The following is a 9,634-nucleotide window of genomic DNA, read 5'->3' as shown; positions in this document are numbered from 1 at the left end:
TTACATGAGAAAAACACATGAAGAGCATAGCATAGTTATTCTTATGTCAATGTGTATATATTTTGATTTTAAAGAAATAATTGAATGAAATACAAATGCTTGCAGTGTAGGGATGCACTGGAATTGATATGTGATTTTATTATCTGACATGTGTTGAAAAGAACAGTGAATTAGGGTCAGCACTCTTAGCTTCAGATTCCAGCACTATCAAGATTTAGCCCTTTAAACTGGAATAAGTCATTTCACTTTCTGGACCTCAGTCAAATGAGCAAGTTGAAGGAGTCACAATTTGCAAATTATGTGCTACAGAGCAAGAGTCCAAAAAGATGATCTTTGAAAAAAATGTTCTGTTGTAAAATATATTGAAGAAACATTCATACATCATCTCCAATTTGTAGAATCTTAAGACGTAATGCATATTAAAAGCTCAGAAAAGCCCTATAGTAAAGAAATCTTTTGAATTCCATCATAGCATTTTCCAAATGTAACATATTTTGAAATTTCTGGTTCCATTGAATATGAACATCTTACCAACATAGTTTTCTGTTGATCTAATTTTTGGAAATGCAGGAATATGAGATTTAAAATCCTGGGATTCTATAATTAATTAATTAAAATAAATAAATGAATGAAATCCTAGGATTCTAATGAATAATACGATCTTATTAGAAGGATTGAACTGGAATTTGAAATCCCACACACCATCCTCTACCCAGAGCCAGAGAAAGTAGACAGACATAAACAGGGAGCCTGAGACTGAGGACTTGGGAAGAAAGAAATGAAGTGTTACTTCCTCCTGTGGAAGAGGTGAAATGGAGTTTTGATTAACAAAAGACTTGAAGTATGGTAGGGTGTCCCAGATTCATACTTGAAGAAGAGCTAGTGATGCATTTTCTAATCATGTAGAGCAGGGTTCTTCCACTTTGGCACTGTTGACATTTAGGGCTAGATATTTCCTTGTTGCAGGCAGATGGTCCTGTGCATTTTGAGATACTAGCATCCCTGGCTTCTACCCATGAGAAGTTGTAGCAATGAGGAGGCAAACTTGAGGAAATTCCCATGTCCCCTACATGGGTATGAAGATAATGCACAAAAGATACCAGGAGAAAATGGGAAGGTGGGAAGTGGGAGAGGAGAAATGGGGTGAGAGAGCAAAGAATTAAAGGACAAGAGAAGAGAAAGAGATGAAGGGACAAAAGGGTGCAGGGAAGGAAAGAAGAAAGGAGGAGGAAAGGAAAGATGCTTGTAATCATTTCAACTCTCTATTGGAGGAGTTGAAGGATAAGGCTGTCTGAGATCCTTTCTGGCCCATCTATAGGCAGTGTGAGCTTTGAAAACAAAAAGACCTGATTTTATTCATTGTTCTGTATCTCGTGTCATCTTAAGTAGTTCAGTTAACCTGAGCTTCTGCTTCTTGTCTGTAAAATGTGGATTACGGTGTTGTAGGTTTGTTTTATGAACTAGAGAGAATGTATGTAATGAGCTTAGCACCTTGCTGAGAATTTAATAAATGGTAGCTGCTTTTATTATTGCTATTTTTCCTTGGGACTTAATCATGTGCTATCTTTTTTGTCAATTAACTTCATATGTCTCTTGTTCTTACTCTTACGTTTCATTAGCCAGTCTGTGTTAGATTATGCTGCCATAATAAACAACTTTAAAATCTCAGAAGCTTAAATGACACCCTACTTCATGTCTATTTTAAGTCAGTGAAGTCCCTGCTCTCATTCATCCTTGCTCACAGACCCAAGCTGATGGAGTCTCCATCATCTGGAAGGTCACATGGGTACCATGGTAGCAGGGGAAATGTGTGGCAGCTTTTAAACACGTCCCCAAGTAGTGACACACATCACTGCTGCTCATATTTCTGTGGCTAAAACTAGACACATGGCCACATGGCCAACTCCAATGTCATATGCTCCGAAAAGGGGACATTATGAAAACTAGCACCATACCTCTCCGACCAAGTTTCCTCACTGATAAAACAGGAAAATCAGAGCACCCATCTCATAGAGTTGTTATAAACATTACAGTGGTTAATACATGCGGAACATTTAGAGCAATGTCTAGCATATGGTAACCATGTAGTCATTGCTAGATATTGAGATCTATTGTTAATGGAAACCCTTCTAAAACCCGAGCCATGGTTTGTGCTGCCTTGACACCCCATCAGCACTCTCCCTGGTGCTTTGCACCATCTAGTTATTCAATAAATATTTGTTGAATTGAATTGAATAGTGTTCCATCAACATGGCTAGGACCACCCACCAGTTGGTAGACCAACCACATGTAGGTTTATCAGTTCCATTTCCCCTGCCAAACACCAATGCACTTCGCTAAGCATCCCTCAGCTGTGATTCTCCATTTTGACAATGGAATTGACCTTAATGTAAATGTTCCCAGCCGCATAAAACATGTTGTAAAGTGCATAGCAGCAGTCGCAGTTGACTGCTAGCTGCCATCACACTATGTGCATGAAGTGTACTTCTCCACAATGCCTTTCTTAGAAACGTCCCAATGGTCAGCACACAGGATATCAGTGGTACATTTTAATGACCTTTTCAAAAGCAAAATACACTACATCAAAAACCAGTGATGTACTGTATGGTGACTAACATAACATAATAAAATTAAATTAAATTTAAAAAAAATACAAAGATATGCAGACTTCAAAAACAAGGGCCTGCATCCTGATATACAAATACTCTTTGATTTGAGCCTAGTAGAGGGTCCCTACCTATCTGGAGCCTAACGGAATTCTGTTTCTTTGCATTACCTGCACAATTAAACATAAGGCCCCAGGGGGCAAATGCACTAGAAAAAATGTAACTGAGTTCTAGTTTCCTCTCTGCCACCTTCATGAGAAACCCTGAGCACTCTACTTAATTTTTCTGGTTATTAGTTTATGCACCTATCAAACAGGGAAAATAATGTTTGCAGGATCTCCTTCTAAAAGCTGATAAAAGAAACTGGGAGACTAAGAAATGCCAAAATTCTATGAATAGGTAAAAATTATTATGCAAATATCAGGAACTATCAGTACAAATATTTTATTTTGATTTTTAGTATCCTCTTTATTTCTTGACCTTTCAATATTTGATTTCAGTCAATGTTCTCCTGTTGGGTTGTCCAGTCTTCCCTATAAGTCATGGGTAACGAGTATCAGGTTAAAGCAGAAAAACAGTAAGTTGATCTCAGCCATGTCCTGGACAGATACTCTTCACAAGTTTGTGCTGAACCCCGAGATCTTAATAATAACAGAGAGGATCATCTTGATCCATTTATATTTCTCTAACCTGGAATTTGGAAAAGATGATAAAAAATTGATTGTGAACCATCAAACCCAATAGCTAAATGGAGAACTGAGTGGAATGTATGTGGCATTGAGAAGTATGTGCATCTAAATGCAGAAGCTCTGCACAGGGGCTCTGGGATAGAAGCTAGTTATGCTTTACTGGCAACTTTCATGTAAAATTCCCATTTAGAACATGCACTTGAGGAAGTGACAGATATAACAATATTCCTTATTGAGGATTTTTTTTTAAGATTATTTATTTATTTATTTGACGGAAAGACAGCGAGAGGGAACACAGCAGGGGGAGTAGGAGAGGGAGAAGCAGGCTTCCCGCTGAGCAGGAGCCTGATGTAGGGCTAGATCCCAGGACCCTGGGATCATGACCTGAGCCGAAGGCAGACGCTTAAGGACTGAGCCACCCAGGCACCCCTTCACTGAGGATATTGTCAGTTTGCTGCTTTTGTTTTTGTTTTTTGGTTCTTCTTTCTGATCTAATAAAGGAAGGAAAGAAAGGAGAAAAGAAAGGAGGGAAAGATAAAATAAAGAAGATGCAAGAACATTGGTTAAAGGCCTACTTTGTTTCAAGCAAGAGGTCAAATAATTTATACATCATGCATTTAACCCCCCAACAATACTGGAAGAACCATTATTATTGCCATTTACCAGATGAAAAAGATGGTTAACCTTGTATGGCTATCACATGGCTGTTAAGCAGCAGGTGTCTATTTGATTTTCAGACTGTCATTTGTTAATTTGTTGACATATTAACAACATGAATGATTTGAATTGTGCTGTTCAATATGGTAACCACTCATGTGGGTATTTAAATCTGAACTAGTTAAAATTAAGTAAAATTAAGAATGCAGTCCCACAGTTGCATTAGCTACATTTCAAGGGCTCAATCACTACATGTACTGAGGGGCTATTATAGTGGACAGTGGAAATTCAGAACATTTCTATCATTGCAATAAATTCCATTGGCCAGAGCTGGTTTAGAATGTAAGCTTTTCATGGGTCAGAAATAATCTATTTCTGTTGATTTTTATGAGGCTTATTACTGTACCCGCATTGTGATTTCTGACTCTTCTTTGAGGAAAATATTTTACTAGACAAAAAAATGCCAATCAATCTTTGATTATTTTAACACAGAGGAAAATAAATTCCATGAGGTTCAAGTCTAAATTCTCGGAAGACCTCTGCAAAGTGATTGGTGAAATTTATGGGCACAGCTGGCTTGCAGTTGTAAAACCCTATATTTTTTAATGCAAAATGGCATCTGTGCTTACTAATTGGATACTTAGGCATACACACAATAAATTGCCTGGGAATTAGAAAGGTGTATTTCTTAAGTCCTGCCCACATCTTGCCATTTTGGGAATCATTGCTGGGATTCATTTTTCCTCCTTGTTATTCTTGTAAAGGAGGTGGAAAAAAGCCTTCTCCTTGTTATAAATATTGCCCGTTGGGAATACATCCTTCCTCCTCCTAATCCAGCTTTAATCCTTTCAAGCTCTGAACTAAGGAACCACTGTCTGTGGTGGGAGCTGCCATTCTAAATAAGTTTGAGCTCTGTGATCACTGCCACCTGTCTGGTGAGAAAGGAAAAATCAAACTTGTAAATGCTCCAGGCAATCCTGTCTTAGGAGTTGGATTCAAATGTTACACTGAGGCCATAGAAAAGCAGTCAAGATAAAGCCTTGCCTAGCCTGTGTTTGAACATGTGAGTTCTTTGCAGGTATTCTCAAGTTTGCAATGCAATGGCAACAACAGAATCTAGGCATATTCTGTTACAAGTTTCATGCAAAAGTTTATTAAATTTGCTCTCATAATTACTGTAAGCCCTAGAAAAGATGACTTGAGCTCCGGATCCTATACTTCTCCCACCTGAGCAGATTGCTTTATCATTCTTCCGTGCACTGGTAATTTCCATTAGAAAGCTTGCTAACCTGGTATTGACAATTACAAGCCATAATCAGAAGGTGAAAAAGGCTCACCCACTCTGATCTGTGGTAAAGCCGATACCAGCTATCTGGGAAAAAAAGAAACACAAGAAAGTAAACACCGAACTGCTGGTGTATCTGCCCTTTTTATGTGAGCACGACAAAGTGTGAAACATGAATGCAGAGAAAGAGAATGATTTTCAGAGATTTAATCCCTTTAGAATAGAAAGGTTTGGTTGCCTTTTAAGGAGCCTTTTCACCTCAAGGTCATAGCTTGAATCTCATCTGGATTTATGTATAGTGGTTCGCATTCAATTATTTTTGCACTCTTTCTGCAGTATTGGCTCCTTGCATTGCATATATTGTTTATGCCCATTGGGCCTTTTTGCACATTTGTCCTGCTCATTCTTGTCTGGTTAATATGCCCTGATCTTTTAAATTGGCTGATTGGGGTATGATGGATGGGTTATCCTCCTTCCTCCTTTCTCCACCTAAATATAATCAAGTTGGAATCAGACTTCCTGGTCCTTGATGCTCAAAGCAGATGGAGTGGGCAGCTCTGCTAATAAGGTAGTGTTTGGTGGACCTTGGCCCTTGGAAATACAGGCTCTGTTCAGCTATTTTCAGCCAGTGTAGAAGCTTCAAAATAAAGAAAATCAACTGACTATGGAGAAAATTACTTACTTAGAAAAATCACTACACACACACATGTACCCATATATGTATATATATGCCTAAATATTTTTGTGTGCATATACATGTATGTATATACACACATAAAAACAAATGGCCTAGGGCGCCTGGGTGGCTCAGTTGGTTAAGCAACTGCCTTCGGCTCAGGTCATGATCCTGGAGTCCAGGGATCGAGTCCCGCATCGGGCTCCCTGCTCAGCGAGGAGCCTGCTTCTCCCTCTGACCCTCCCCCCTCTCATGTACTCTCTCTCATTCTTGCTCTCTCAAATAAATAAATAATTCTTAAAAAAAAAAAAACGGCCTACATATACTTATTTTAAGGATAACACAGTAATTTTTGTTAATAAATACTAATTAGAAACTTATGATGTAAAAGGCACTACCCGGAACTGTAGGTGAGAAAAAGCACCATACCTTCCCTTAATTAACCTACTGAACAGGAAGAAATATGTATTTGTGCAAAATAAAAATTAAGGTGCAGAGCAACATGATGACAAACAAGAAATATGTAATAAATCCTTCAGACTCACAGTGACAGAGGAATATTGTAGTCTGGGTTGATTAAGGAAGACTTCATATTGGAGGTAGGACACAGAATATATAGCCCAAGAATGAGATAGGCAGAAAAATTAAATCGTAGGGCATTCTAGAAAGTTAGAAGTTGGAAGTGTGCATAGGGTGGGCTGTGGAGAAGGTGAAATGATTGGCATGGAGCATGATCCCTTAGAAGATGTACTGGAGAGGCTTGGAGACAAACTGAAGCGTCACTTTCTTCTCTCCTACGTGCCTAGTCAATTCTTCCCTTCTTTGTCCTCATGTCCCTGCTCCGCCTACTAATAAGAGGCAGCAGATCTAGGGCTGCAGTCCTGTCCTGCAGAATCTACAGTCCCTGAGCTCTGAAATGCTGAGATGACCTTTGAAGGCTGCAACATGAGAAGCCCAGCTGAGGATTCCAGCAGAAGAAGAAAACCAAGCTTAACAGTGCTCAAATTGTGGTTTGGGGCTTTAACATTTTTCTTTCCTTTTCTTTTAGAGCCATCAATTGCCTTCTACAGACATTGAATTCACTTACAAAGTTAGAACAGAGAAATAAAGTGGAATGCAATGATCAGGAAATTCCATTTGTTTTTTTCTCCCTTTCATCATTTTGTTGAATGTGTGCAGAACTATATGAGGTTATTCATTTGTACCCAAGCAGGAATATAGGATTTGCCATATTGGATCAGCCCATTGGTCCATCAATGTTGTATTCTCATAGCCTCTGGCACCAGATGATACATGAAGCACCAGAGGAGAGCAAACTCCCCCTACTTCCCTCCCCCCACCACACACAAGGCAGAATGTCAACTGTGCAATATATAGGCTGAAAGTCTTAGCTGCTCGGGCTGGGACTATATGAATGGAATATGGATTTCAAGATGTCTACACAGGGCAGATGCTGCATCAGTTGAGGACCAATTTAGGCAGCTCTTACCTTTAGAAATTGTATCCCATGTCTTCCTGCTCACTTTCAATTATAAGAACTATTATTTATCTCACAATAATAAATTGAAATAGTGGAATCAAATAGCCTCATTCCAGAAAGATGAAGACAACACTGTATGATAACTGACACATGGCTGCTTTCTCTCTGGTGAAACCATAAATGCAGTCAAAACTAGAATTTAACATAATGCCTCAGAATCTGACCCTCTTCCTTTGGTAATGATTAAAATGGGTCCACAGTCTGTTCAATTACTTAGCCTATTCACTCATTCACTCATCAGGAAAAGACTATATTGTGCGGAAATCTATCCAATGTGAAGAGTGCTACGAGGAAGGCCTCCAAGTCTCAGTATAGTTGGGAAGTTGAGGTATGTTGTGTAATCCCAACTCAAGTGAGAGCATGGTCTGTGTAACAGGTGTGGCCAACTGAAACAATACATGCATCCAGAAAAGACAGGGACCAATTCTAGATGGCACGAGGTGGAACAAGCACTGTGCTGACATTTTCTTCCCAAAGGAGAATTTGAAGACAACACAAAATACTCAGACATTCCTCAGAATACAATATTTGTGCCAAGTAAAAAATATTGTTAGTTTTACCAATAAATTATAGGGTGAGAACTGTGCTCAACTGTAGATAAGTTTCCTGATCTGTGTAATTTCGCAAAATTACTTCTAGTTTTATCAGGGATTTTCAACTTGAAGCCCCACCCAGACCTGTTGATAGTGATTATAATAATGATGGCAGAGCCAGCTATATACACTCTGGAGCTCAGTATAAAATCAAACTAGAGGGACCCCCGTTCAAAAAGCAGAGGAAAAAGCACCCATTAAATGTATTAAAATATAAAGCTTTCCCCTTTACTCCATGGTCTCTTGTTCAACCTGTCATGGTGTGTTTTATTTGCATTTAATGGCATTGTAATTAGTGAAAAATCAAATTTAAATTATTTGCATGACTTTTACTGTTCATTTTTATATTGCACAATGCCAGTCTTAAATGCACATATAAAGGCACTTACATGCGGAATCACCAAAATTGCACAATTCACAATCTGAGCTCATATATCCATATATATTTTGCTTTTACCAGAACAGTGGACCCTACACAAAACTAACTTAACTATATGCATTTCACTTTTGTTTTCTTCAGGAAACTAACTTTTTATTAGAAGGGGCTTATGATGGGGTAACAATGCTTGCAGTGCTTGCAGACCCATATGGAAAATATCACCTCTTTGGTGCAATAATACCTTCCAGTTGGACATTCAGCTGCTGATTTGTCCGCTTGAGGAACTGAGTCTCCTCATTGTACTGCTTCTTCTCCACCTGTCTCCTCTCGCTCTTCCGCTTCTTGGTGGCCTCACATGTGGCATTCTGCTCCTTCATGTGCCTCTCCAAACCTCTCTTTTCTGTTTCTAATTCTGCAATTTTCCTCCCCATGCCTAACTTCCCTGTTCAGGTTGCAGCACCTTCCTTGAGCCAAAGACCACACTGCTCCCATGTAAGGTCTGGTAGGCGGAGATGGTCCATAAGGATCTTGTCCTGGACTTGCAGCAAAAGCAGTCCCCTCTCCGCATAGTTGATGGTGGCCTCCTGGATCAGCTCATCAAAACACTGCGAGTAGACCTCTCTGTGCACAGGGCAGATACCAGTCTCCCTGGCCTGCTGCTACTGCAGCTTCAGATCCAGCTGCCGGGAAATGCACCACATCCATCCCCATGCTGGTGGTGCTGGACAACTGCAGGTGTCTTTCACCCACTCCCTCAGGGCCAGGATGGCATTCAAGATTTCTTCTGCCTTCTTTGTAGGATCTGGGACACAGGAAGTTGAAGGGAGCTTGGTCTTTGGTGGTCGTGGGACTGGGCCCAGTGGTCCAACCTGCTGGGGGCTGACTTTCAGTGGCCCAGCTTTGGGGCTCCATGTCTCCGTGTTCTGCTCACCAACACCGGGTGTGTCATACTTGAGCAGAGAGTCCACATCATGATGGTGAAGCATTTCACTTTTTGATACACATACGTCCTATACCAATAATCTCTACCTTCAGCTTAATGATAAATAAGAAATAATTGAAAAGGAAAGAACTATGGGTTGCCCTATCTTTGTCTTTCCTTCTAAGGCATATTTTCAGTGTAAGTGGTTAGCTAATCTACAGGGAAGTAACCTGAGTAGGAGAGGATATAATAGAGATCCTGGAATGTTTGTGATTCTTAGACTGCAA

At 39.7% G+C, this 9,634-nt stretch overlaps 1 pseudogene; it reads right to left on the bottom strand.

Moving 5' to 3' along the window:
* Window positions 1-8,643: 8,643 nt before the first annotated feature.
* LOC118004734 lies at window positions 8,644-9,411 on the bottom strand (annotated as a pseudogene).
* Between the last annotated feature and the right edge of the window lie 223 nt (window positions 9,412-9,634).

The sequence above is a fragment of the Mirounga leonina genome, unplaced genomic scaffold (assembly GCF_011800145.1).
Source record: "Mirounga leonina isolate KUSES-001 unplaced genomic scaffold, KU_Mleo_1.0 Mir_93, whole genome shotgun sequence".
Classification (NCBI taxonomy): domain Eukaryota; kingdom Metazoa; phylum Chordata; class Mammalia; order Carnivora; family Phocidae; genus Mirounga; species Mirounga leonina.
This window is presented reverse-complemented; position numbering and strand designations above follow the sequence as displayed.